This window comes from Xenopus tropicalis, chromosome 4 (genome assembly GCF_000004195.4).
Source record: "Xenopus tropicalis strain Nigerian chromosome 4, UCB_Xtro_10.0, whole genome shotgun sequence".
NCBI lineage: Eukaryota > Metazoa > Chordata > Amphibia > Anura > Pipidae > Xenopus > Xenopus tropicalis.
The window spans coordinates 66,092,271-66,118,738 of record NC_030680.2 but is presented as its reverse complement, the minus strand read 5'-3'; positions in this window follow the sequence as shown (position 1 = coordinate 66,118,738).

Below are 26,468 nucleotides of genomic sequence, written 5' to 3'. Positions count from 1 at the left end.
CAAAACCTAAACCACGCACTAAACACTATGAAAAATTGGTTTTAGCTAAGATATTAGTCTTTAAGACATATATGTAAATACAATGCGTATAAATTATCTAAAGTTATCTATAGTAGTCTAAAATCTTATTGATATGTATTAGTACAAAAAAACTGTTACATCTGCATGAAATAAAACACAATTCACATTTTGATATTAACTTAACAGGTGGCCTCAAATATATGTATATAACACATTATATTTATATGTATATACATAAAGGATGACACTTTCAGCACATAGAGAAGTAAGCATCCCTTATTATTATAATTATATTATATTATTATAATACAACACCAGGTTCAAGCTGGCATAGCAAGATAGCACAACAAGCCCCCCTTGGCATACTCTGGAACACATGAAATACAAACGTATTATTTTAAACCAAAGAATAAATTCTGTAATATAAACCCATCATGGATAATGATGGATACTATGATGATGTTCTTTGAAGACAAAAGGCAGGCAGTTTGCAGATTAAGATTTACACTGTAGAGACATAATAGAGAGACATATAATTCTAAATTCTACCATTTTGGTAATGAGAAGCTGAATATCTGCCTATTAATAGACACCTTCATAACTAGTTTTTCACATTTGTTCTATATCTTTGTGCGTGGCATGTTCTCTCATCTCAACTCCATTCTAATCCACTTTACCAAATATATCTTCCAATAAAGATTATAATCACTTTTGGCATTCTCTATGTTGTGGGAAATATGGAGCTCTCCACATTTACAAGTAAATAATACAATTAAATATATAAATGAAAGGAAATATCTAGAAGATGCTCTGTTTAAAGGCAAACAAATGCCAGAACAGAACATTGCCATCACTGCCAGCATCAGGCCTTCCAAACTGAACTATGCTGATTGCTGATGTACAGGCTAAAAAAGCACAACTGAAAAAAATTTCAAAGCCTGACAATTAAAAATATGCACACATGTTACAAGCTGTGGTTCAGTGCGGTGGAAAGGAAATACGATCGGAAATGGGGTTTGGTTAGTTAATGAGGTTTAACTAACCAGAATGCCATCTGGAGCCCTGAGATGAACTCTCGGTGGGACTGTCACCATAATTAGTGTTACAGTGTCTCTTTGTGGATCTCTTGTTTAATAAATTCCTTGGATTTAACCATTTGCTGCCTAATTTGATATATCACAAATTCTTGAAGGAGTAGATGGGTTATTTTCATGTGCTTTAGGGGCAGATTTATTAACATTCAGATTTTTGTGGTTGTGAGGGTTTTTGAAACAACGACTGAACTCATTTTCTATAAACTTTTAAATGCCAAGTGATTTATTAAAACATCCTTTTGAAAAAAAGCATGAATTAAAAAAGACATGGAAAAATGTTAAAAACACAATCTTTTCATATTGTCACACAAATGAAAACCTCTAAAACCACAAAGCAAAGAAAGATCTTCTAGTTGTAAAGATGACAAGTGCCATTGACTTCTGTATCACCATGACAGCTTTTAGATGACGTATTTTTTCTCACGCATTTGTTGCAGTTAATAAATGGGTTTTTTTTCCGCAACAAAATTGTATTTTTCGACTTTCTACAACCCCCTTAAGTGTTGCTAAACAAAGATTGCAGATCATGGTAGTTATGGGAGTTACATATTTGGAATTACTGAGTGTGTCAATCTGTTTGCAAAATACTAACCATATGGGGACTGGTGGAAATAAGTAAAATAATGGAACAAAAATGTTGGGAGAAAAATGAAAATGTCATTACATCATATGTACCCTAGGTTTCTTGGAGTTACAAATAACATGCCAAATGAAGGTTAAACCCTTGAGTGTCCTACTGGGTTATCTGAAAAGGTGAAGCTGATGGGGGATGTACTTAGCAGGAGACAAGGAGGTTACAAAGAGGAAAAACTAGATTTAGCACACATTCCTTGCCTGATCTATAGTCAAAACACAAGTAATTGCTGAAGCGCAATATCACATGGTCTCCAGATATATAAGGTTACAGACAAGATACTATATGGTAGAATGAACACAGCATGATCTGCCTTTTTACACAGCTTTATTCAGCGTATACATTTAAATAATGGTCATTTATATATTTTTATTAGTAATTTGAGTTAACATTTGTGTAATTCATAGGATAATATGAGGGCTGTGGGTTTTTTTCTTATAATCCAGATATTATATAAATGAACTATATATATAGTTCAAATAGACTGATTATCCATGTGATCCAATAATTCAATGGATGTGAAAGAGTATCCAGGAACCAAGTATTTTGGCTCTTCTGAGACAATAGAAATGTAATAATTCATGGAATAATGTGAGGGTGGTGATATTTTTAGTGTGCCTTGAAGCCCCCTTACTGGTTCTACTACTTAAAGGAATACTGTAATGGGAAAACATGATTTAAAACACAGTTAATAGAGCTTCACCACCAAAACCTGCATTGAAATTCGTTTTTTTCCAAAATACATTTTTTAGATTTAATTATGAAATTTCACATGGCGCTTGCAATATTCTTAATTTCAGAGTGCCACAGCCATATTATCTGTGCTCTGGTAAACTTCAGTCACGCTTTACTGCTGCACTGCAAGTTGGAGTAATATCACCCCCCTCCCTTTCCCCCCCCCAGCAGCCGATCAGCTGAACAATGGGAAGGTAGCAAGATAGCAGCTCCCAGTAGGTATCAGAATAGCAAAAGTAAGAAATCCAAGTCTGGCTTGGGACTCCTCCAGTTACATGGGAGTAGGAGAAACTCATGCTGGCTCCTTCTGAAATTTTAGACTCAGACACAATGCACTGAGATGGCACCTACACACCAATATTACAACTAAAAAAAACACATTTGTTGGCTCAAAAATAACATTTTAAATGGTAGAGTGAATTATTTGCTATGTAAACAGAGTAAAAAATTGTAATCTGTCTGCAACTTGCCTCAAATTAGAGAGGCTTGGCTTTAAAGGAGAAGGAAAGGTAAAAAATCACTGGGGGCTGCCAAATGTTAGACACCCCCCAGTGACTTTTATCACTTACCTTTTATCCCAGGCTGGTGCTCCTTTTAGAAGAAAACAGCACCAGCCTGGAGTAGCTGCAAGCAAGTGTTTCCTCTTCCTTATTTCTGCTGTATTCTGAATCCAGGGGCCGGTGCATGCGCAGTAGAGTGAAAAAGAAGGCTTTTTTGTTAAAGTTCGGCCTTTGGCTCTACTGCGAATGCGCAAGTGGCGTGAAGACAAAAGAAGGAAGAGGAGACACTCCCTCACAACTACCCTGGGCTGGTGCTATTTTCTCCACATTTTGGCACCCCCCCCCCCCCAATGATTTTTACCTTTCCTTCTCCTTTAAAGTTTTCTTTATATACATTTTAAGTGGGGGTTTTTTTGTGGGATCTCAGAAGCACCACTATTAAGCCTTAAGGAGCCAATCTAACTACTCAAAAAGTGATATCTATGTTGAGATAAAGGCAGCAAGCTGTTATGTTTTTCAGACACATGCAGGTGATGCCAAATATTTTAGGTAATTTTGACCAAAATATAATTACATCTGCTAAAAAATAAATTAGCCAAATTTCTAATTGGAATCCACTCAAACCTGAACAGATTCGGTCATTTTGATCACATAATTTATGCAAGAGGCAATCAGCCAAATGGACAGAATATTCTCTGGCTGCAGTATTTATTTAATAAATGATCAGATATATTTTACTTTAAATCATTCAAATGGTAATGTGTTTTTCTAGCCTCCTGTGTATATATAGACTGCCAAAGACAAGATAACCTGCCCTTCTTCAGTGCTATCGGCCAGTTATCTGACTAAACACTAGTACTTTGAAAAAAGGTAAAGACAAAGGATATTCCATTTAGTCATGCTTAAGGGCTCTAGCACACGGGGAGATTAGTCGCCTGCGACAAATCTCCTGTGTCTCGGGCGACTAATCTCCCCCAAATGCCATCCCACCGGCGAAAATGTAAATTGCTGGTGGGATGGCATACGCGGTGGCATGATTTCACTGAAATCGCGGAAGTTTCCTCTCGAGGCAACTTGCGCGATTTGACTGAAATCGCGCCTCTGCGTATGCCATCCCACTGGCGATTTACATTTTCGCAGGTGGGATGGCAATCCGGGGAGATTAGTCGCCCACGAACAGGGAGTTTTGTCGCGGGCGACTAATCTCCCCGTGTGCCAGAGCCCTAAAGACATGGCTGAGCCTGTACATATAAACATTCTATAACAATTAGTAAGATTGAGAAAGAAAACCTAAGATGTATCTCACTGAAAGGTCCTGAAAATGCCATACAATAATCAAACACATTATTCAGTGAGAAACACAACCATTTATTGGTTCAGAATTTAAATACAAAATTCAAAAAACAAACAAAACATACTATACCAAATGGAAGGTACATCCCATGCTACCTGGCACCCTCTCTCCTTCCTAAGGAAGGAGAGAGGGTGCCAGGTAGCATGGGATGTACCTTCCATTTGGTATAGTATGTTTTGTTTGTTTTTTGAATTTTGTACCTTCCATTTTGTATGTTTTGTTTGTTTTTTTGAATTTTGTACCTTCCATTTTTCCAATTTTGTACCTTCCATTTGGTATAGTATGTTTTGTTTGTTTTTTGAATTTTGTATTTAAATTTTGAGCCAATAAATGGTTGTGTTTCTCACTGAATAATGTGTTTGATTATTGTACATATAAACACCAGCTTATCTGCAGTAGATTGTGCTCAATGCAAACCTTATCATTAGAATAAACAAACCTGACAGTATAGCAGATGACAAAAAGTAGATAAAGAGCATAACAACCATCGAGCTTATTTTGATTACGATTGTAGGATTTGCCACAAGCAGGTTAAAATGAATTTTCTCTAGCATTTCTGCTAGACCCCATTTTGCTCTATCCCTTCTCAGCATCATCCTTTAACCTATGACCATTCCTTACCAGTAGGGTTCCCTAACCTCCACCTACTGCATCCCTCCCAGAGTTTAGTTTCTCTTTTATTCTGTCCTCTGCAGATCCCATTCCACAAATTAAGGTTTTTGGACTAAAGTTCAAGCCCCCCTTAATGCAAAATGTTGATATACTGTATAAACATTTCTATATCAGTCATTTAGCCCTAGGTTTATCAGCATATGGTACCTCAAATAGGCATTCTAACCAAATGTGTCCCCATCTGACTTTCTAACAGCACTCCTAGTACTCTAACAGCACTCCTAGTACTCTAACAGCACTCATAGTCAAACTTTTCATGACCTTTGAGGGTCCTAGGCCTACAGTTTGAGAACCACTGCAGTAATGGATCCGCATTCCCATGGGTTTTATGTTCAGTGCCTGCTACCTGTGCCATTACAGACATGAATATATAGAACAAATATTGCAGTTAATGATTGGTAAGTTGTTTTGTGCTTATAGTTACATGTATACTTTTATTTTTTCCAGTTAGCTTGAAGAACCTGTACTACAGCTAAACGATAATAAGGAATGTTGATATTTTACCAGATCAAAACAATATGTAAAGCGCTGAATGGAGTGTAACATTAGAATGTGTAGCTACACATTTTACCAATTAATCCTAAAGCAGATGTCTCATTTCAACCTGTCATATTTATATAACCCTTTGCTTAGACAAATTCAAACACATCATTATATCAATTGACCCACATCCTTAACACCAACATATAATATCATTTTCCTCTGATGGTATGTTGTCAAGAATATATTTTCCTGGGAAACAGGAACAAAAACAGGAAGCCTCTACTTGTTGATCTCTGTTCAATAAATGAATCCTGAAATGAAAAGCAATTTGCCTGCGAAAGTCATGATTTATTTGTTGTTACACTTGATTATTGTGTAACCCAAGCTACAGAATTATAGAAAAAACTAACCACTAAAATGCTAAATCTGCCTGGAAGATGATGGCTTGGAATAGTACCTTGAAGTATTTGGCACATTTTTCAAATGACAGGTCACAACATTCTAAAAAGACTATTTTAGACATAAATGTGCAATATAATATAACTGTCACAAATGTTAAAATGTAAAAAGCACATGTGTTTCTACTCAAAATGTTCCTTGCTATGTTAAGAGTATTCTCTATGAGCCTCCTTAGACTTGAGAACTTTTCTGTGCAATCTATTTGGAAAAGGGCCTGTCTGTAAGTCAGACTAATCCAGCTGCAGTGATAAAGAAGAGCTGCATGATCTTTCCAGGAAGGCATTTACAGACATTATGAATTTACAAACTCTTATTTTGCTCTTGTCATTGCAAAACCTCTCAGGATAGTACACGTGCCTATAAACTTTTTTGGAGTCTGCTTTTTCCATAGGGCCAACATAATGGAGGCAGGATCCTGGTGGATATATGATTACTGCACATAGTAATAGTTACTTATTAGTATTATTTAGGCATGCACCAAATTCATAATTAAAATATTGGCACATATACCAAACCACATCAGAACCATTATTTGCAAATTTGAAAAACACTGCAAAAAATGTTGGCTTCATTTATCCAGCACTTTGATTTGGTTAGTTGAGAACTAAGGATTATACCAAATCCTGCAAAAAGCAAAAAGGAATCAAACAGCTCCAGGCAGCAATTGAAAACTGCAGTGAATTTAATAGCAGTGTCAGCACACTACATGTTTTGGGCAGAGCCCTGTCACAGACACCTGGAATCTGCAGCCGTATACTGAGTATTTGTGCTGAATTATAACCCCAATTTTTTTTTTTACCAAATCCTGCAAATAGTGGTGGCATTTGGCTAAATTGTGGATTTAGATCATGCCTAGTATTATTATTTTTTAATGGTATAAGCTTATAGAAGTAGAGTATAAGCCTTTTGGTAAAGTCCTGTGGAACAGTGGAAAACATTGCTGCCTTGTAGGATTTGGAGGTTTGGGTTTCATCACCACTGGCAACACATTTCCCATGCAAATTAGAGGGAAACGGCTCTAGACAGGCAACGGTATCAAAATGTACTGTCTGTCTGGGTAGAGACGAATGTGAATAGTTAACTGTATAATTTGGTGCTGGTAAATGAAGTCACCTTTAAGGAAAGTTTAAACTGTTGGTAAGGTTATTTATGCAATATACAATGCTGCTTTGTTCTCCCCAAAAAAAGGTACTAAGTAAGGCCCAGGGATGGGTAATATGGAATAAAGTATTTCATTTACTATTTAATATTTATTCAGGCCAAGTTAGATTTTCATCCATTGGGGGGGGGGATCTAAACCATGTAAAACTGTCCCTCTGCACCTGTTACTCTGTAACTTATGGGGCCCAAACTTAAGATAATCATGTTTATCCATGTTCCAATTACCCTCTCATTTAGTTGTTTGGTGCTACAAAAACTATAGTTAGGCTTCCACATCAAATTGGAGAACAGAGAGCCAAATTTAGAAAGATCAGGTGCAATTTTCACTGGAGCATTCTGGAAATTGAAATTGAGCTACATCTGAGTAAAGTAGAAATATGTAAGTGAAGGATAAATTTGCAAGATAATTTTCAAGTACCAACAAATGCAAGTTGTCAAAAAGTCCTTTATCAACATATTCTCTCACTTTATAATGTTCATTGTTAGACATAGTAATTGCCGTAGACTGCCGTAGGCTGTTTTAGAAATGAGTAACTAAAGGTGAACTGTTGAATTTGTGTGGGTGTTAGTGATGAGCAAATCTGTCCTGTGTCACAACCACAATTTTTTTTTACATGACCATGACTTTTTCCTGACTTTTCCGAATTCTCGTCGCAAATGGCGAAATAGAGAATTTCTCAGCAAATCAATGCCTGGTGAAAAAATTCATTCATCACTAGTGGGTGTGTTTTCTGTGACATCATCACGCATGCACACAGTGCACAGAGCACCACAGAGATACTGGAGAGAGGGTAGAGAATATGAACAGTATGTTCTTAATCTAGGAGTCCCCAACTTTGCCAGGCCATAACATTACTACTACTACTACATAATATTACTACCGAGCGCAGGATAGGTCACCAGAAAAAGTCATTGCTTTATTGGGCCCATTGCTGCCCTAGACACCAGATCTCCACCTGTCCCATCACCTTGGGATTGGCATATGTGCCATTTGCACAAGAGAGGGATACCCCTGTGAGCTCTACTGCTGTAAGGGGGTCTGGTCCCTAGGGTGTTAGTTTGTGACATTTGTGTCTCTAAACTATTACTTATTATTATGAATCTACTTTTATAATTGAAAGTCACCAAAGCAATTTTGCTGCTATCTATTTAAAGCAAAGGGTATGTTTACAGCAATTTGCTGCTCTAATTAATTTAGTACTCAAAAACCAAGCAGTGAGCAGTACTGGTGAGTTTTACTCAGGTATTAGACATTAGTTGTTTGCATTTATACCACAAGCTGCTGTATTATTCATTCTGTTATCCGTATTTTAATCACTAGAGGGCAATATGACCACCACACATATGCACATTACTGCATGAGATGTGTTTGGTGCATATGTAAAACACTAAGTTAGCAGGACACTAAAGAAATCAGTATTTCAATAAATATTTTCTTCTGCAGAGCAATCCACAATCTATTTTCCACACAGCATTTAGAGTAGGAAACTGTTTTGCAGGACATAATCTTATCTCAGAACTAATTCTGCATATAAAAAAGAACATGTTACTTAATGGGTCTCATTTATTTGTTCACTGCTGAAGTTTGTATAATAGAGCCACAGTATCCAAAGCTGCTATGAAACTGTAGATTTGGCACTCAGTAGTGCACCGTTTAGTAACCTTCCTGCTAGGTACAGTATACCCACACAACACTGTAATGACTGTTATTATCTGTTAATTATCTTGGAATAGACAGTAATGATAGCTCTTACTTGGTGCTAAACAGCACAGGCAGACCAGAAGGCATAACAAGCCACCCACAAATTGCCCCTATTACTTATAGAGTCCTGGTTTTTGTGGCTGCCCTGAAAGCATTATGGGTAAAATATGGCACAATGCAGCTAAAATAATTAGCCCTAATGACACTGCATAAGGCTTTCCATGTGATTTGTTTAAAAACCCTCCTATGTTGCAGTGCTAAACCTCCCAGCAACCTTTCATTTGGCCAGCTCAAGAGGTGTACTTCACACAACATGAAATTGACATAATATTTGAAATAATATTTTCTACATTTACTGTCCTGTATAGTGCTTGATGTGCGACCACACAGATCGCTTTGTCCAAAGTGCCTCTAATTCAGAAAAACATGTAAAAGTATATCCAGCTCAAGGGGCAAGTATATTGAGACTGCCCTATTTTAACATATAAATCACTATAATGTTGGAATGACTGCACATAATATTATCCCCATTAGAAGCCCAGATGTTGTAGAAATATAGCATTGCTGATACTGAGAGTTGTATTCCTGCTACAGCTGGGGTGTCCTTGATGTATAGAGAGCTCAGACATGGTTTGGCTAGCTGGCTAGCCCCCTCTTCAGGAGGAAGATTTAATATCAGCCAAACAGTTACAACTGGATAGAAGGCTGGAAATTGGGAAAATAAACTAGAAAACAAAGATGCTGAGCTACAAATGCTGCAATTGCTCTTACCAGAGTTAATGAAGCTCAGGTTGGGCTTTAGCTGGGAGAGTGTTAATAAAATCTGTCCAAGCTGGTTTTGGAAATGTCTTCTTCTCCCCCGCCCTCTAATTCATTCTGTTCCAAAGATTACAAATAAGGGAAACAGAGCCATCATTTCTATCAGGCTAGCTTTACAATCAATCAAAACCAGGATTCCAAGGCACGGAGCTTGCCATTTCACAGCTGAAGTCACTTTACTGTAATTAATTTGTTAAAATGGCAGTTTATTAGAATATATTTTAATATTATATATATTTGGTAGATTGAGGACTTTGCAAATTCTTCCAAAATGGTGAACTGATTAATGGCTTTACCTATAGCTGCCCTTATCCCAGATGGGTGAGGGGCAATTCTGGGCAGAGCAGGCATCTAGGGTTGCCACCTGTCCGGTTTTGACCTGGACAGCCCGGTTTTCACAAGGGCCAAAACTGCCTGCCTATTTTTCCAAATTAGGAAATCCAGAAAGAACTCCCCTAAAATGATGTAGCGATCAGCTGATGTTACGTGCCCCGCCCCCTACTAGCTACTCTTACTGAGGCCTACTTCCATCTCAGGCTCTGAGTACCATCCATCTCCTTCATCAGATGGGTTCCATAGAGAGCAAGAGCATTGTGACCTCCCCTTTTTAAAGAACAGGCAAAATCTGACACCCATTGGCAACTACAGGGGTTTTACTCGGGAAACATTTTAACCTGGATAGGGTAACAGCTCCTCCAGCAATACCTTTAGGCTGATGCCTCACAGAGCAAGTTATTCGCCCACAATAGATATCTGCTATCGCAGGTGACTAACTACTCCGAAAGCCTTTCCACCAGCGCAAATAGGAATCGTTGGGGTAAAGGCCTTTGCATCACTTTGGTTTTCAAGTCAAGTCAAGTGAAGTTTCCTCCTGCAGGCAACTTTGCGTTACTGAATCGATGCAAAGGCATTTCCACTGGTGACTCCTATTGTTGCTGGTGGAAAGATATTTTGGTCGCTCGTGATAGCAGAGATCTATTGCAAGCGACAAACAAGCTCCGTGGGACATCAGCCTAACCCTCCTACAAAGGGTTTGTTTGCTTGTTTGTGACTATGTTCTTTATGCGTTTTGGACACAGTATGGTCAAATGCAAGGAAAGTCTCACATAAGTGGAGGCTAACAGTTCAGTTCAGATATTTTACTGTCATCTCAGCTGCAGAAGAAACTTACACATTGGGATTGTTGAGTTTCAGACCCCCCCCCCAAAAAAGAGAGATAATAAATAACATATACTATAACAAAGGGTGAACAGAGAAGCAACACAGTGTAAAAAACAGCAATGCAATTTAATTTCCAGTGCGTCACCACAATACATACTGTAATAATACATACCATTTCTTCTCCCCTGGGCCCAAGTTACAGGCTCATAACAAAATTAACAATACACAACACATAATACAGCAGAAAAGTGAATGGAGCAGCAATACAGTGTGCAAATCAATGCAATTTCAGTTTTCCAATGTGTCACCCCAGTACATATTGAATAACCATATTATTCTAATTCTTTTTCAATTTTCTACAATAACAACTTTGTGGCTTATCATACTATAGTGCATATATTACTGTGCAAATAACTTTATATATACTTTATATGCAAAAAATGTTTGCCCAGTATGTGCACTGGCCTTGGGTATCTCATGCTCCTAGCAGCAGTGTCATTTAATGTTACCACATATCCATTATCTATAAAATGCACTTTAACTTTTCAGGGGTCAGTCTCTAATCAATCAACAACTTTATGTCTTGCAAAACATTACCTGCTCATCTTCAACGCGTGCCAAAATATCTGACCAAGCCAATTTCTTTATTCTACTGTCCGTTTACCCAAACATTACACGCCTATATAGCTGTCCAATCAGATCTCTCCATTTCATGCTCAACAGACTTCTACTATGTAAACTAAAGAATGGGGCTATTATTTGGATAAACTTCTTAATCTCCACCTTCCTGATTGAGAACTGCAATTGTGTTGCCTATAAAGTTTACATGACCATCTTACAGAAGAAGGAAAGGCAAATTATTAGGGGGTGCCAAATGATAGGCCTGGGTGTATGCGAGCTATCCATTATCCGGAAAACCCCAGGTTCCGAGCATTCTGGATAACAGGCCCCATACCTGTAATAGGCACAGGTAGCCAACTTAGATTCTGCAAATTACATGATTTTAGAGCCACATAAGGAAAAAGGAGATCAAGGTATTAATCCATATGGAGACCCCATAAAGCAGGGAGAACAGCTTTCTGACAGATTCAGATGTCTGTTGAATCCAGAAAGCCTGAATTAAGTGTATTTACATAACTTTTCTGTTTTTCAAACAAAATTTATAGCAGAAACTATAGTTTATTTTAAAAGAGCAATAGATTGAAATCATTTCCCTTCAGGGAGAGAGGGATTTATTACTGCTGCAACATAAATTTGCTACTGTTACTTTTGATCCATAGAATCTAATATCTTGTGAATCAATAACTCATTCCAGTCTGTGCTTGTAACTACAATTCTGCCTTATAAATAAGCTGTAGGAGCTTGATATTTGAAGTGCTGTACCCCTCAGAGTATTAAATGTTATGTATTGGCTTGCTTCAGAGCAATCAATTACTGCTACTTCTCTCAAAGCAGTAATGCACAATTCCAGGAGCTGGACTCGCTTGATTTTCTGAAAATTGTGATACCTTTTTATTGAAGTAATTTAAAAATTACACACAGATGGTGATTAAGAGTGTTTTAGTGCATAGGTCCATTCTTCACATCTGATGTGAGTTTAGCTCACATTGCTCTTTTTCCCCTTAAACACCATAGGGCTCATTTACTGAAATGCATATCCTCCAAAAATGGCAATTTGCCAATTTGCTTTTTTTACCCACAACATTGCAACATGATTTTCAAAATGCACATTTACTAAGGGGACTGTAAGGTGCATAAAATTGGAGCTATTTACTATGTTGTTATCCACAATGCAATAGTCTTTCCAGAATTCCAATGTAGCTACAATAAAATGTTGCCCCAAATAGCATAGAGGTGCAAAATATTGTAAGATTTTGGTGGTGCAGTTATTTGTATTAGTTAATAAACTGTGTGCACCTACAGGGGAAGGTGCAGAACTGCCCCAACTTGTAATGCTTTAATTATTTAGGGTTGACATATTCTGCAATGTATTACAGAGATTATACATCATTTACATCAGTTCCTGCCCCAATGGTGCTTACAATACAAGGTCAGATTCACTCACACACACACAATGGTTAGATTGATGAGGAGTCAGTTAACCTGGCCATATGTCTTCTAAATGAGGGAGAAAAAACAGAGGAGTCTGATGAAACCCTTGCAAGAATGGGCAGAACATTGCAAGAACTCCTTGCAGATTGTGGCCTGAGAGGAATTAAACCTAGGGCCACAACACTACAAAGTAGCATTGCTATCCATTGGCCATAAAGCTGCTCTATATCTAACATTACACAAGTATAAATCAGTGCAATTAGAGATTGTGAATGCCATTTAAATGGGCAGAGTTCTGCAATCATAAATTAGTCCTACTAAGCGTTAATACAATTCTCCAATAAATGAGAAATATTAATGCATTTCTGATTATGTTTAAATGCATATACAAGGTAATACTGCTGTTTTGAAAAATTAGCAAATATAAGCAATTGCAGATTAATAGGTACTCTTACCTTATTATACATTTGCAGAAGTGTACAGTTGAAGGTCTTCTTTGACAGATTAGTGTTTAGTATAAGAATACTAGACTAAAGAGCTTGCACTCACCCATATCAAAAAGTACATCTATCATTACAAAATTGTTTCCCCATCAGTGGGTTGACACAGCCAGGAAAGACTGATTGCAGCATTACCACTCAAGGTTATAACTGGGGCCACTGCCAGGTTCAATTACCCAATGTGCACAGTGATAGTGGGGCACATGCTAATATCTGGAACCAAGCAGTATCTAGGAACCCGACTTCAGATGACACAGTCCAAGCCCAACTGCCCCTGGAAAAAGCTCCCGCACAACATCACCAGATCTCTGGCAATACTAAGAAATCTACCCACTAAGAAATTTCTAAATACAGTAGCACGGACAATTCAAGAGGCAAATATGGCCGAGCTTGCAGAACTGAAAGCAGATTTGCAGGCAATCACTGAGGCCCAGTCCAAGCTATAAACCAGACTGGAAGTGACAGAGACTACTTGCAACTCCCTAACCCAATGAGCCAATGAACACCAGCACTAGATTTACTTGCTCTACAAGCATATGGAGGACATCGACAACAGAGGCCAATGCAATAACTTATGAATACGCGGCAAACCCGAAATGGTGTCACATCAAGACTTGTGCCAGACAGTATGTGCAATTTTAAATTCTATACTGAGACAAGATGAAGTGAAAACACTGGACCTTGACAGTCCCCAGAACCTTGGGCCCGCAATAGAACAAGTCAGAGAAACCAAGGGATGTAGTATGTTGTGTACACACATACAGTTAAGGAGGACATTTTACTCCTTTACCATATTCAGACTATGAAATATCCTTATTTCCAGATGTAGCAAAGCTGATATAACAGCAACACAAAGCATTAAGACCTGTAACTACTGCACTTCAGAAAAGCAATACCCAGTGGGGACGCGCTAGACCCTCTTTATAGACATCATCTTCACTTATAAACCAAATGGGACGACATCCTTGTAGGAGTAGATTTAACCTCACATTAGAGGTTAAATATTAGTTTTAGCCACAAATAAATAGCGAAAGTATCCTACTTAGACATACAGATTTACCATTAATAACCAGACCCCAAATCGACATCATATCATGGTCAGATCACACCCCAGTTGTAACTTCAATAACATCCCCCACATTACAACCTAAACAATACTGCTGGAGACTTAATGACTCCTGATCAGCAATGCCATACTACTTTGAAAACCAGTCAGCAGAAGTGAAGGTTTGGACAACATGGCTAGCCCATAAATGCATAATAAGAGGGGAACTCCTTAGATTAGAGCCTAAGAAATAAGCAGAAAAACATTCAAAATTAAATCAAATAACAACCAAAATTCATATACTAGAAACCCAACATAAAAAGATCAAGATTACAATCAGTGCTAGCTGAGTTGACTTAGGCTCACAAAGAACTAAGAGATAAGTATGCGTTATTTAAGGAAAAAGCAATATAAATAGTAAAAGAAAACTTTTTTTTAACATGATAATTAGGGATGCACCAAATCCATTGTTTTTGGCTTTATGAAGGATTCAGCTGAATACTAAACCAAATCCAATTACTAATTTGCATATGGAAATTAGTTCATGTAACCAAACGTTGCATTATTTTAAGGATTCAGATTCGTTATGACCAGACACCTGGATTTGGCCCGAATCCAGCTGAAAAAGACTGAATCTTTGCTGAATCCCAAATCCTGAATTCGGCGCATCAATTATGGTAATAAATGTGGGAGGCTATTGGGTTCCACTTTAAAGAAAAATCAATCCCGAAAGTTTGGAACAGGCAGGGACACATACTTCACCCAACCCAGACGTAGCAGAAACCTTCAGAGAATATTACCAAACAAAACATCAACTGCCTAATCCAACTCAGCAGGTACAAAGAGACTCACATATAGTCGAGACAGAAAAGTCCTATCTTCACAAAGCAGGCTTACGATTAATCTTCCAAGACATAAGGCGAGCCCTAAAAGTGCCTTTTATCTTAGAAAAATACCTCTTAGCAGCAAAGGAGATGAAGTCTGGAAAGGCTCTGGGCCCAGATGGATTTACAACTTCTTACTATAAAGAACTAGGGATACTTCTTCTCCCACATCTAACAGAAGCAGTGAATATGATCTCTACTGGGAAGGGAATGCTTACAATAATGCTGGAGACCCATATTATAGTACTACATAAGAAGGGAAAAGACCCTGTGGATCCCAGAGACTACAGGCCCATATCCTTATTAAATACAGATACCAAACTCTACTAGAATTTTACACAAGCCACATTGAAAACCATAGGATTAAGCCCCCTGTTGATCTGAACCATTATGACCCTATATACACACTCATCAGCACAACTGAAGATAAATGGCACACTATCTAAAGCCTTCCAAATATAAATAGGCACTAGACAAGCATGCCCCCTCTCACCCCTGCTCTTTGTCAATTGATGGATTTGTAAACCATATTGAGAACAATCCAAATATTCAGGGACTTCAAGTAGCGAGGGTTAAACACAAGACAGTTACATTTTCAGATGATTTGTAACATCAAAATACATTTCTTGAAATCAGAAGCCCTAAGTTTAACAACCTCACACAATGAATTCCCACAGGTCTGTCCCTTTGGGGATTTTACTTAAAAGCCACAATTCTAAACCATTGTGTAGATTGGAAATTTCATGGCATAGAAAAACTTTGGACTAACATAGAACAGGAGTCAGCGGGCTCTCCTTTGTGGGCAATACAATGGCTCATACCAACAGACAGGTTATACAAAGACAAAAGTGATCTCAAATTATTCTACGTCTTGCAAATATGGGACAAGCTTTTGTTCAATCTGAAACTTGGACCCCTGTTTCAGGCAATTCAAACTTCATGCCAGGGCTAGACATAGAGCACTTTCTGGAATGGCAAATAAAGCTACATCAAGGGGTATCCTACAGTAAAAAGACTATATGATCTATTACAATCTAGATAATCAACCCTAAATTTGGTATTTAGATTAAAAACTTGGATTGGGTGGACCTGCCTGACTGAAGTGAATATTGTGGAGATAGTTATTTTTTTCCTTGCTACACCCAACCTGACCTAGTAGTTTAGTAGTATACCAGAAGGGGTATTACATTATAAAGACTAGCAAAAACATGATATTGTATAACTTACATAGTATATTAAGACTCAGTTTTTTCTTTTCTGTCTGTAAATCAAAAATCAATAAAAACAAAAATTTTAAAAAAATCCAAATGTTGATAATTGGGCCTCCCTGTCTCACAGATATAATTATATTTTAAAATTATCTGTTGGATACTGGTTACTGTTATCAGTGAAGGTAACCATGCTGCCAAGGGTTAACGATTCAGCTCTAAATCTTGGTGTACACCTCCACCAGAGTATAAAAAACAAAATTAAGCTTAAACAAAGCCACCAGGAGAGAGCAAAATGCAGTGTTTGCTGCTAAAGGTGCTTTATTCACACAACATGTTTCAAGCAACAAAGGCCCTTTAACAAGTGTTTATAATTATATTATTATACAAAGTTTGAAGTTGTATATATATATTTTTACACCAGTTAACTGCAGAACATGGCTCTGTCTTAGCATAGCCCATTGAAATCTTTGTGAGACATTCAGGCGGCTTGCATGAGAAGTAGTGTCAAATCAAAGGCAATCAAAGCCAGTTTTTACTCTTTTACTTTTCTCAGGATCGAACATCATGGCTACACATGAGCATAAACTCATGACACAACTTTAGAAATACGTGTGATTTTAAATGGTATGCAATGGCTTGAACTTGAAAATGTCTGGTGTTTTTCAGTGCCACAACTTTATATACACTCCCCTAAGTGGTTCAAAGCTCAGTCAGTTGGTACTCATTTGAAGATGTAAATCATAGAAGCTTTTAAGGTACAATAAGAAGCTGTGTAATTTAGTTTCAAGCAAATTGCTTGGGATAAATCATGATCACAGGGTTCATCTAATATTGCTGTTGGCACAAGTGTTAGAGCACAACCTTGTGTCAGATGTTCAGTCAGAGAAAGCCAGTCCTGCAGTCACTTTATCATGATTCCTTAAAGGACAAGGAAAGGCCCAAAATGTTAGGCACCCCCAAGTGACTTTAATCACCTACCTTGTACCCCGGGCTGGTGCCCCTGTACAGAGAGAACAGCACCAGCCCGGGGTAGCTGTAGCGCTCACTTCGTTTTGCCGGGACCCCACGACAGGCGCATGTGCAGTAGAGTGAAAAGCTGACTTCTCTGTAAAAGTTCGACTTTTCACTCTACTGCGCATGCGCGTGCAGCGATACAGGAAGGAGGAAGGGCTGCAGCTACCCCGGGCTGGTGCTGTTCTCTCCGGATTTATTAGTAGCTTAAACAAAATGTCTAAATGTCCTATATATATTGATAATACATGAGAGTGCAGAGGATATATACATTTTGTGGTCACACCCTCATTTCACCCCTGCCTAATGGTTTGAAAATCTTTAGTGAGGAGTGTAAGGTGTTCTGTCAGGTACAGGGGAGCTCAACAAAAAAGAAAATGCCAACCAAAACCTGCAGGGTTCATTGCATAAAGTGCAATATTTCACGAACATGTTCCTTTATCTAGGGTGCTCTGCACATGCCATAGGAATGCATACAGAGTAAGATGTATACAAAGATAAGTGAAGTCCCGTCATATTAAGCAATGAGAGTAGTATGTGGTAGGTAGGTATGCAGTGAGAGTAATGCATAATGGTGTTTACATCACAAGTGGTTACTAGAACTCCCAGCATATGGTACAGTGAGCAGGGCCGGATTTGAAAACCGCCTGCCCAGAGGCCGCCCCCGGTCGCACACCCCCCCCCCCGGCCCAGTGCGCATGCGTGCGTGACCAGCGGTAGTGCGCATGCGCAAACGGGAGGGGGGCGGTGCAAGTGGCCATTCGCCGTGGGCCAACTTGCATACGGAGCAATGAGGAGAAGTCCCCATTGCTCCGTATAGGAGCACACATTTCAAGATTTTTGTGCGGCGGGGCGGCATGCCGCCCCCAGATTTCTGCCGCCCTAGGCCCGGGCCTTTGTGGCCTCTCCACAAATCCGGGCCTGACAGTGAGAAGTGGTTGCTGGCATCTCCATATCTGCGTATAAAGCAGACACAACACAGTGCTTTGGCAGGACAGTTGCCATTCACAAATTATTTATTGCAGCAATGCCCATGACCATAAGTTTGGAGCAGCCCTGTACAGGGGCCTAGTAAACTTTTGGCCAGAGCAGAGCCTAAACAGAAAAACATTGTTGAATTATATACATACGTTTTAGTAGTTACAGCAGGGTGTTGTCTTAACTGGGTAGTGGGGTTTTGTGTGGCCAAGTATAAGGATGTCTGCCAGATAATGAGATAATTGTATAGCAGTGATGCCACACATAATTATTCCCTTTTGAAGGCAAATATAACATTTTTCCCTAGAAATCCAGTTATGGGTAACTTTTTGTAAAATAGGTACTTATAGGAAACGGTATTTCATCTATCACCTGCAGTTCTGACTAAATTCTGAATAAATGCAGTCCTACACAGCTGTACAACAGAATGACAGAGCTCTGCTGCACATATATCCAAAGCCAATCTGTGACTATTTTGTGTATATTGTGTGATGCACTCTTCTCTTCACTACCCTTTTAATCCTGTTCTCATATTTATAAACTAATGAACTGATTTATTTCAGGCCAAGACACTGAAAAGGCCAATAACTGCTGAACATATTTATATCTGAAGATTAACTGATCTGCGTCTGATCAAAGAGACTAGTTGATCTGGTTGCGATTACAGCCCATGTTTGTGTAACTGAGGTCACTCATTGTATGTTGCAAAGAACTCTGTTCAACACATGTGCATACAGTACTTTTACACCACTGATTTGTGGTGCAAATTAACCCATGAATTTAACATTCACCAAAAATTTGAAATGTGTTAGGGCCAAAATATCAACTTTTATTAAACTTAAAATTCTATGTTGTATAAAATCCATTGAAAATTGCAGGCAGCACAGCAACATCTATGTATATTAGAAGCCGGACACCAGCCTCTGAGAAGGGACTTTGTTTTGGGTTTTTTTTTAATAACATGGCATGGCAAGATGGTGCCAGTAACACTTTATGTCCATCCCACATATATCTACTTGCATTCATGTAAATAAAAAGAAATATATGTGAGAGGTATCAGACATTTTTTCCGCCTTTTGAAATACACTAGTGAAGAGGTACTACATGTGCCATTAACCTAGTGTAATTCATACATAGCGTAGTGTGATTCATACATGTAAATCATTGCTTGCTAAAACACACCATACTGTATGCCCTGTGAACGCATTACACACTGGGGGTAAATTACAATGTACAAGGCAGGGTGTAAAGTGCAAAAAACGCTGCTATATTTTTGCACTCTGCCTTGCCCATTAAATGAATTGCCATAGGTTTTGCATGTCAAATCAGACCTGTGGCTGCCCCATGAACACAATACATAGTCATCCTTGCTCCCACAACCTACCCATCCCCTGACTTGTGCATCATTCATAATGCAAGTTATAAAGGGCCATGGTCCACAACAGGACCCTGTATTTACAAGAACAGGGCTACCCTGAATCCGCAGTTGCTGCACTCTACACAAAATGTGCAAAATACTGATACAATCTGATAAAAAGAAATGTTTTCAACTTCAGTAAATTCAATCCACAGTTCTTGTTTAGATGGTCCCCAGAGAATATGCAGAACTGCACTGCCTTTTCTGATTCTAATGCTGCTGCATTGTCAGCTTTGTATCAAAATCAACTACCATGTGCCAAACCACATTTATATGATGAGGATCCTAGCAATTATCTGTGGGTTAGAATGCACAAGGCGCTCTGGTTAATAAATATTGTTAGTTTATCATTTTTCTTTTTCATTTTTTTTTTAAACACACCCAATCTTAAGCCAACAGAATTAGATGGAAGGGGAACGGCAATGGGACCACAAGAATTTGTTGCTTATTTTACCCCCACGTGTTCTGATTTGCCACCAGATATGAGTTATTTTGTGTGTTGGTGAGATACAGACGTGGAAGATGAATTTGGAGTATATTTGGAGTAAAATACAGGTATGGGAGCCCTTATCCAGAAACTGATTATCCAGAAAGCTCTGAATTATTGGAAGGCTATCGTCCATAGACATAGGGGCACATTTACTAATCCACGAATCTCCGAAAAGCGTCCTAATGCGTTTTTTTTGTTATGATCGGTATTTTGCGACTTTTTCGCGAATTGCCGCAAATTTTTCGAGCTCTCAATACGAAAAAGTCGCGACAATTCGCGAAAGTTGTAATGGCTATGCAAAAGTCGTGACAATTCACGAAAGTCATATTTCTATGCAAAAGTCGCGACAATTCACGAAAGTTGTAATGGCTATGCAAAAGTCGCGACAATTCACGAAAGTCGTAATGGCTATGCAAAAGTCGAGACAATTCATGAAAGTCATAATGGCTATGCAAAAGTTGCGACAATTCGCACAAGTTGTAACGGCTACGAAAAAGTCGCGACAGTGACGAAAAAATCACAAAAAATATGAAAAAGTCGCAAAATGTTCGTTTCCAATCCGATTTTTTCTCATTCGGGATTCAGGTTCGTGGATTAGTAAATCAGCCCCTTAGTTTTAATTAAATAATTTAAAATGTATAAACTGATTTCCTTTTGTTCTCTGTAATAATAAAACAGTACCTTGTTCTTGATACCAAATAAAATATGATTAATCCTTACTGGAGGCAAAATAATCCTATTGGGTTCAGTTAATGTTTAAAAGATTTTTTAATAGACGTAAGGTGTGAAGATCTAAATTATATAAAGATCCCTTATCTGAAGCAAAGTAAGAAAAAAGATAAGGAAAAGGTCAGAAATTCAGTCTATTTGGCTTGCTGAGTTGGGCTAGGCATGTTGCTTTAAGGCTAGTTATACTGACCTCTTTCTTAAAAAAAAAATAATAATTGTCATATAATATTGTTATAATCATCTTATGAAAACCCAGGTGTCACGAGGCACTCAAGTCATAAGATATTGCCACTCCCAGTGTTTAACTATGTAAACTATCCTATTCCACTATCACATTTACACATACATAAGACAATTCCTTTTATTTTTTATACTTCCATTTACAATTAAAAATTTAATTTACAGGTTACATTTCCATAAGGCTCAAAAGTGCAGTATACTCATGCAAAAACCAGCAGTTAATGAACTTGTATTAGATACACAGATTTACTAAGGAGGCTGGATTCTATACAACTGTATTACAGTGCAGCTTTGTCCCAATAAGTTCAATGGACTAAGACTTGAGACTTGAGCTCTGACATTACTCCTGTGTTTGCATTTTTATAAATGGGCTCATAAAAGTTTTTACTTACGGAACTTGTACCTTGGTGTAATTCTGTAATGCCTCTGCTTTATAAATATGTGGTTCAATCTTCACTAATTTTTGACACTTTTTTGTGTAAAATTCAGAACCATGTTTATAAATTTGTTTCTATATGTATAAAGACTAAAGAGATAATGTTTGCTCATGGGACAAATGTCATACTGTGTTGATATTTATATGCTGTAATTACATTCTCATTATAGGAAGAGGACTGAAACATTGACTAGTTTATTGTTTCTTCATACAAATCTCCCATTGTGGACAGAACATACAAATATCTAGATGTATTTTTTTTTTTTTTTTTTTAAACTATTCACCTGATACACTAAAAAGGTCTAGCGGATTGGTTATAAATAGTATTTAAATGATTACAGAAACCATTTATGCTCTTTATAGTTAACCCTACTGTGTATTTCTAAAACACAAGTCAGTTTAATATACAATTTTATGGAAGCATCTGCTCTGCACATCTGTAGAAGCCTGACACAATAACGTCAGTAATGTGAGTGTGCATTTCTTATTCATCATTTGTCCTTCTAAAAAAACAAGTTTTCTTTTTCACAGAATTTTATTGCTTCTTCTGTCTGGATGCCATATTGCACTACAGAGACATCCACATCTGTACGTGCAGCAGGAATGACAGACAGATTTGGCCAGCTATAACATAAAACATTGGATGCCACTGGTGCATTGTTTCTGGCCTATTTTACGTAGGGATAAACAGGGTTAGCCTGTGAATCAGTAGACTGCGGTATATGACATTGATGGGAAAATAATATAATTCCTTGCTGTGAATTTGTGTGCACAGAACATTCTGGAATGTGCTGCATCTGCTTATAAAAACTGAGATTTTTATCCAGCACACTTTGCTTACTTGTACATGCTTTCCCTAAGGTTTTATATAAACATTTTGGACTAAACTGCAACTATATACTGTATATATATTATTTTTTGTGCTTAGTTACAGGTCAGATTATTTGTACTTTAATGCAATTTCTTGGTAAAATGCAACCATCTTAGATCTGATGCACATTCTGGGGCTTATCAATGGGGTAGCTCCTGAGTACCTGACTGATGCACAATTTTAAAATATGTTTGGAAAAAAACATCATCTTCTAAAAATATCTGTAGTAATAAGTCAAATCAACTGGACTTGCCGGTTTATTTTTTTAAGACATTTTGCCAGTCATCCAACTGGCTTGCTCAAACCAGACTGACTTGTACAAAGAACTTCCTGGAATAAATACCCTGGAATGTTGCTCCAATCAGCATAATCTGTTTATCATAACCAGCATGGAGTCAAGGATAGTGATGGGCGAAATAATTCAACAGGCATGGATTTGCGGCAAATTTCCGCAAATCCAATGTTGTTGACCTTCAAACAGAAATGGTAGCAAGCGTCATTTTTTTTAACAATACACGCAACAATATTTTTGATGCTCGACATTTTTCGCCATTTCGTGAATCTTTTGAAAGATCAAAAGATAGGATTCGCTCATCACTAGTCAAGGTGAGGTGTTGATTGTATTAGGATGATTGGAGCTTTGAGGTGTTATTAAACCTTCCAGGGAAAGGTGCCAAAACATTGTACATGGCAGACAATAGATGTTACCCCCCCCTCCCACTTCTATTCAAACTCGGGTTTTCTGTTTTCACATATATGGCTTCTTTAACACCTCTTATGAACCACTTGTTCGCTTGGTCTAGAATCTGGACTTGGAAGTATTCTAATTTGTGTCCTTTTTCCTTTAGATGTAGGTACATGGCTTGATCAGAGGAGCTGGCTCTTCTGTGCTGCACCATATGCTGGTGTAACTGTTTTTTGTTTTTTCCCACTTACAAGTCAGAGCACTCCTCACTGCACTGCACTGCATACACAATGTTACTCTTCCTATGCTTGGAATTGGGTCTGATAATGCTGTTTTGGCACCTCTCCCTGGATGGTTTAATAAGAAAGCTCCAATCATGCTAATACAATTAATACCTTACCTTAATGAGATCCCTGATTCCATGCTGGTTATGATAAACAGATTATGCTGATTGGAGCAACTTTCTCTTTTTTATTACCCTGGAATGTCTAGTTCAAAGTCCAGGCAGAGGTCAGGACAGGCAGCATTCACAGAGGGTCAAGAATCATGCCAATAGCCAGAAACCGGAGTTTAGGAATATTAGTGGCTACTCACAAGAACAGGCGGAGTGGATCTACAACATTGAATTTCACATAATTGTTGGTGGGAGCAAAAAGTGCAGGGTCTTCTTTTCATTGTTTCATAGACATGATTCTTCTATTCATGTAGGGCAGTGCTGTCCAACTTCTGTGGTACCAAGGGCTGGAATTTTTCTAGCCTACATAGTGGAGGGCAGATAATGGAAGCCAGTTTTGACCACTCCCCTTTTTAAACCACACCCACTTTTAACCACACCCATGTTATCACAAGAGCTTTTAAGACCACAGCCACATTAAGGGTGGTAGCGCAATATAAACCCAAATGGTTCGTCCTCACTGTGGGGATATAACCCTTCATTCATATGTGAAAGAATTATATTACGTCATGTTAAGACACACCCTTAAATCCATATGCCTCCTCTTCCTCTCCTGTGGATAGCACAGCAACCCCCAGCACATAATTACACACCTTAGGGACCATATAATGACCATTTCCAAATGCTAACAAACTTCCTAACAAACCCCTGCCAGGTTCACCTCTGATGTAGGGTATATAAATCTGACATTGCTCAATTATTTTTTTGTAATTGTTTTATATAATTATTTAAAATTATGGGTATTATTTCTTTCAGTATAGAGTTTAGATATAAGCTAATTTATAAATGTTTTTCATGTGCTTTCTAAACCTAAAATTGTCCCCTGCTACAAAAAAACTGAGTCATGCTGTTGGCAGCTGGGCAGTCCAAATTACTGACACATGCTGGAATCAGTTTGTAAGATCAGGGAAATCACTGACGCCTCCCTCATCCCAACAATTTTCACCTGGTAAAACTATTTCTGCTATCAGCCTTGGATTTACAGCAAGATGGAGTTGTTTACAGCAGGAAACAAATGATATGATAAAACAGTAAGCATCTTCAAATGCCCTAGAAAAAAAATAGTAGTAAATAGTAAAAAGACTTACTGTGAAACAGATTTCCTAAACAATTTGCTCAATTTTTATTGGTATAAGAGTTTCACTTTAAAGACAGCCGTTTGCAGACTGTAATGAAAACCTGTACTCATTGCAGCCTGTAACTGGCAGTGGATAAAAAAGGAAATGTCATTTACAGACATCAATGAATTACATAAGATAATGAGAAAGTACATTCAGTCTATCAATGATTGCCAGAAGAGATGTGCAAAATGTTTTAATTCTACAGAATTGGGTGGTTTACTGCTTGGCAAATAATGGTGTTTTGTAAGCTGTGTCAGGATTTATTACAGAAACAGTAAATATGTTGGGGAAGTGAAAAGGTCCAGCAAAGGTAAAGTGACTTCTTCAGGCCGTATCACACATGGAGGGGCGTTTACTAAGACTGGAGATTAATATTTCTGATGATGTTGCCCATAGCAACCAATCAGATCTTTGCTTTTTATTTCTAACCTGTAGGTGACTGTTCAAATCTAATTGCTGATTGGTTGCTATGGGCAATATAACCGGTGATATTTATCTCCAATCTTAGTACACACTCCTCATGGTATTTTCACCACTGCTCAGTTTGATCATGGTAGACAAGTCTCCCTTAATTGTCTGCCACTGTTTCCCGTTAAAAAGAAAAAAAAAATTCTATGTCCAAGACAAATGACAGTAATAGGTTGGCGCCACCTAAAACAAGAATTCACAAGCTATGCACACCTGTCTTTTTTTTCATTCTTAAAGGAACAGTAACACCAAAAAATGAAAGTGTATAAAAGTAACTAAAATATAATGTGCTGCTGCCCTGCACTGGTAAAGGTTGTGTGTTTACTTCAGAAAGTCTACTATAATTTATATAAATAAGCTGCTATGTAGCCATGGAGGCAGCCATTCAAAGGAGAAAAGGCACAGGCACATAGCAGATAACAGATAAAACACTATTGTATTCTACAGAACTTGTCGGTTATTTGCTATGTAACCTGTGCCTTTTCTCCTTTTTTCCAGCTTGAATGGCTGCCCCCGTGGCTACACAGCAGCTTATTATATAAATTATAGTAGTGTTACTGTAGCAAACACACCAGTTTTACCAGTGCAGGGCAACAGTGCATTCTATTTTTATTACTTTAAAGCTCTTTTTTTGGTGTTACTGTTCCTTTAACAATGGGAAATGGCAAGAGGTGATTAAGGAAGTAGCAATCAAAACACAAGATCTGCCAAAGCCGTCTCTTTTTGTTCCGACATTTGATTAGCCCTTATTTAAAAAAAATACAAACATATTCACACCACAATCGTTACAGGAGTATTCAGGATATCAAATAAGTGTTGATCTTAAAGGAACAGTAACACCAAAAAATCAAAGTGTATAAAAATAGTTAATATATTATGTACTATTGCCCCGCACTATTAAAAGTTGTGTGTTTGCTTCTTAAACACTACTACAATTTATATAAATACCCTGTTGTGTAGCCCCGGGGGCAGCCATTTAGATTGAAAAAAGGAGAAAAGGCACAGGTTACTAAGCAGATAACAGATAAGTAGCAGATTCCCATTGTATTCTACACAGTTATCTGTTATCTTCTTATGTAAC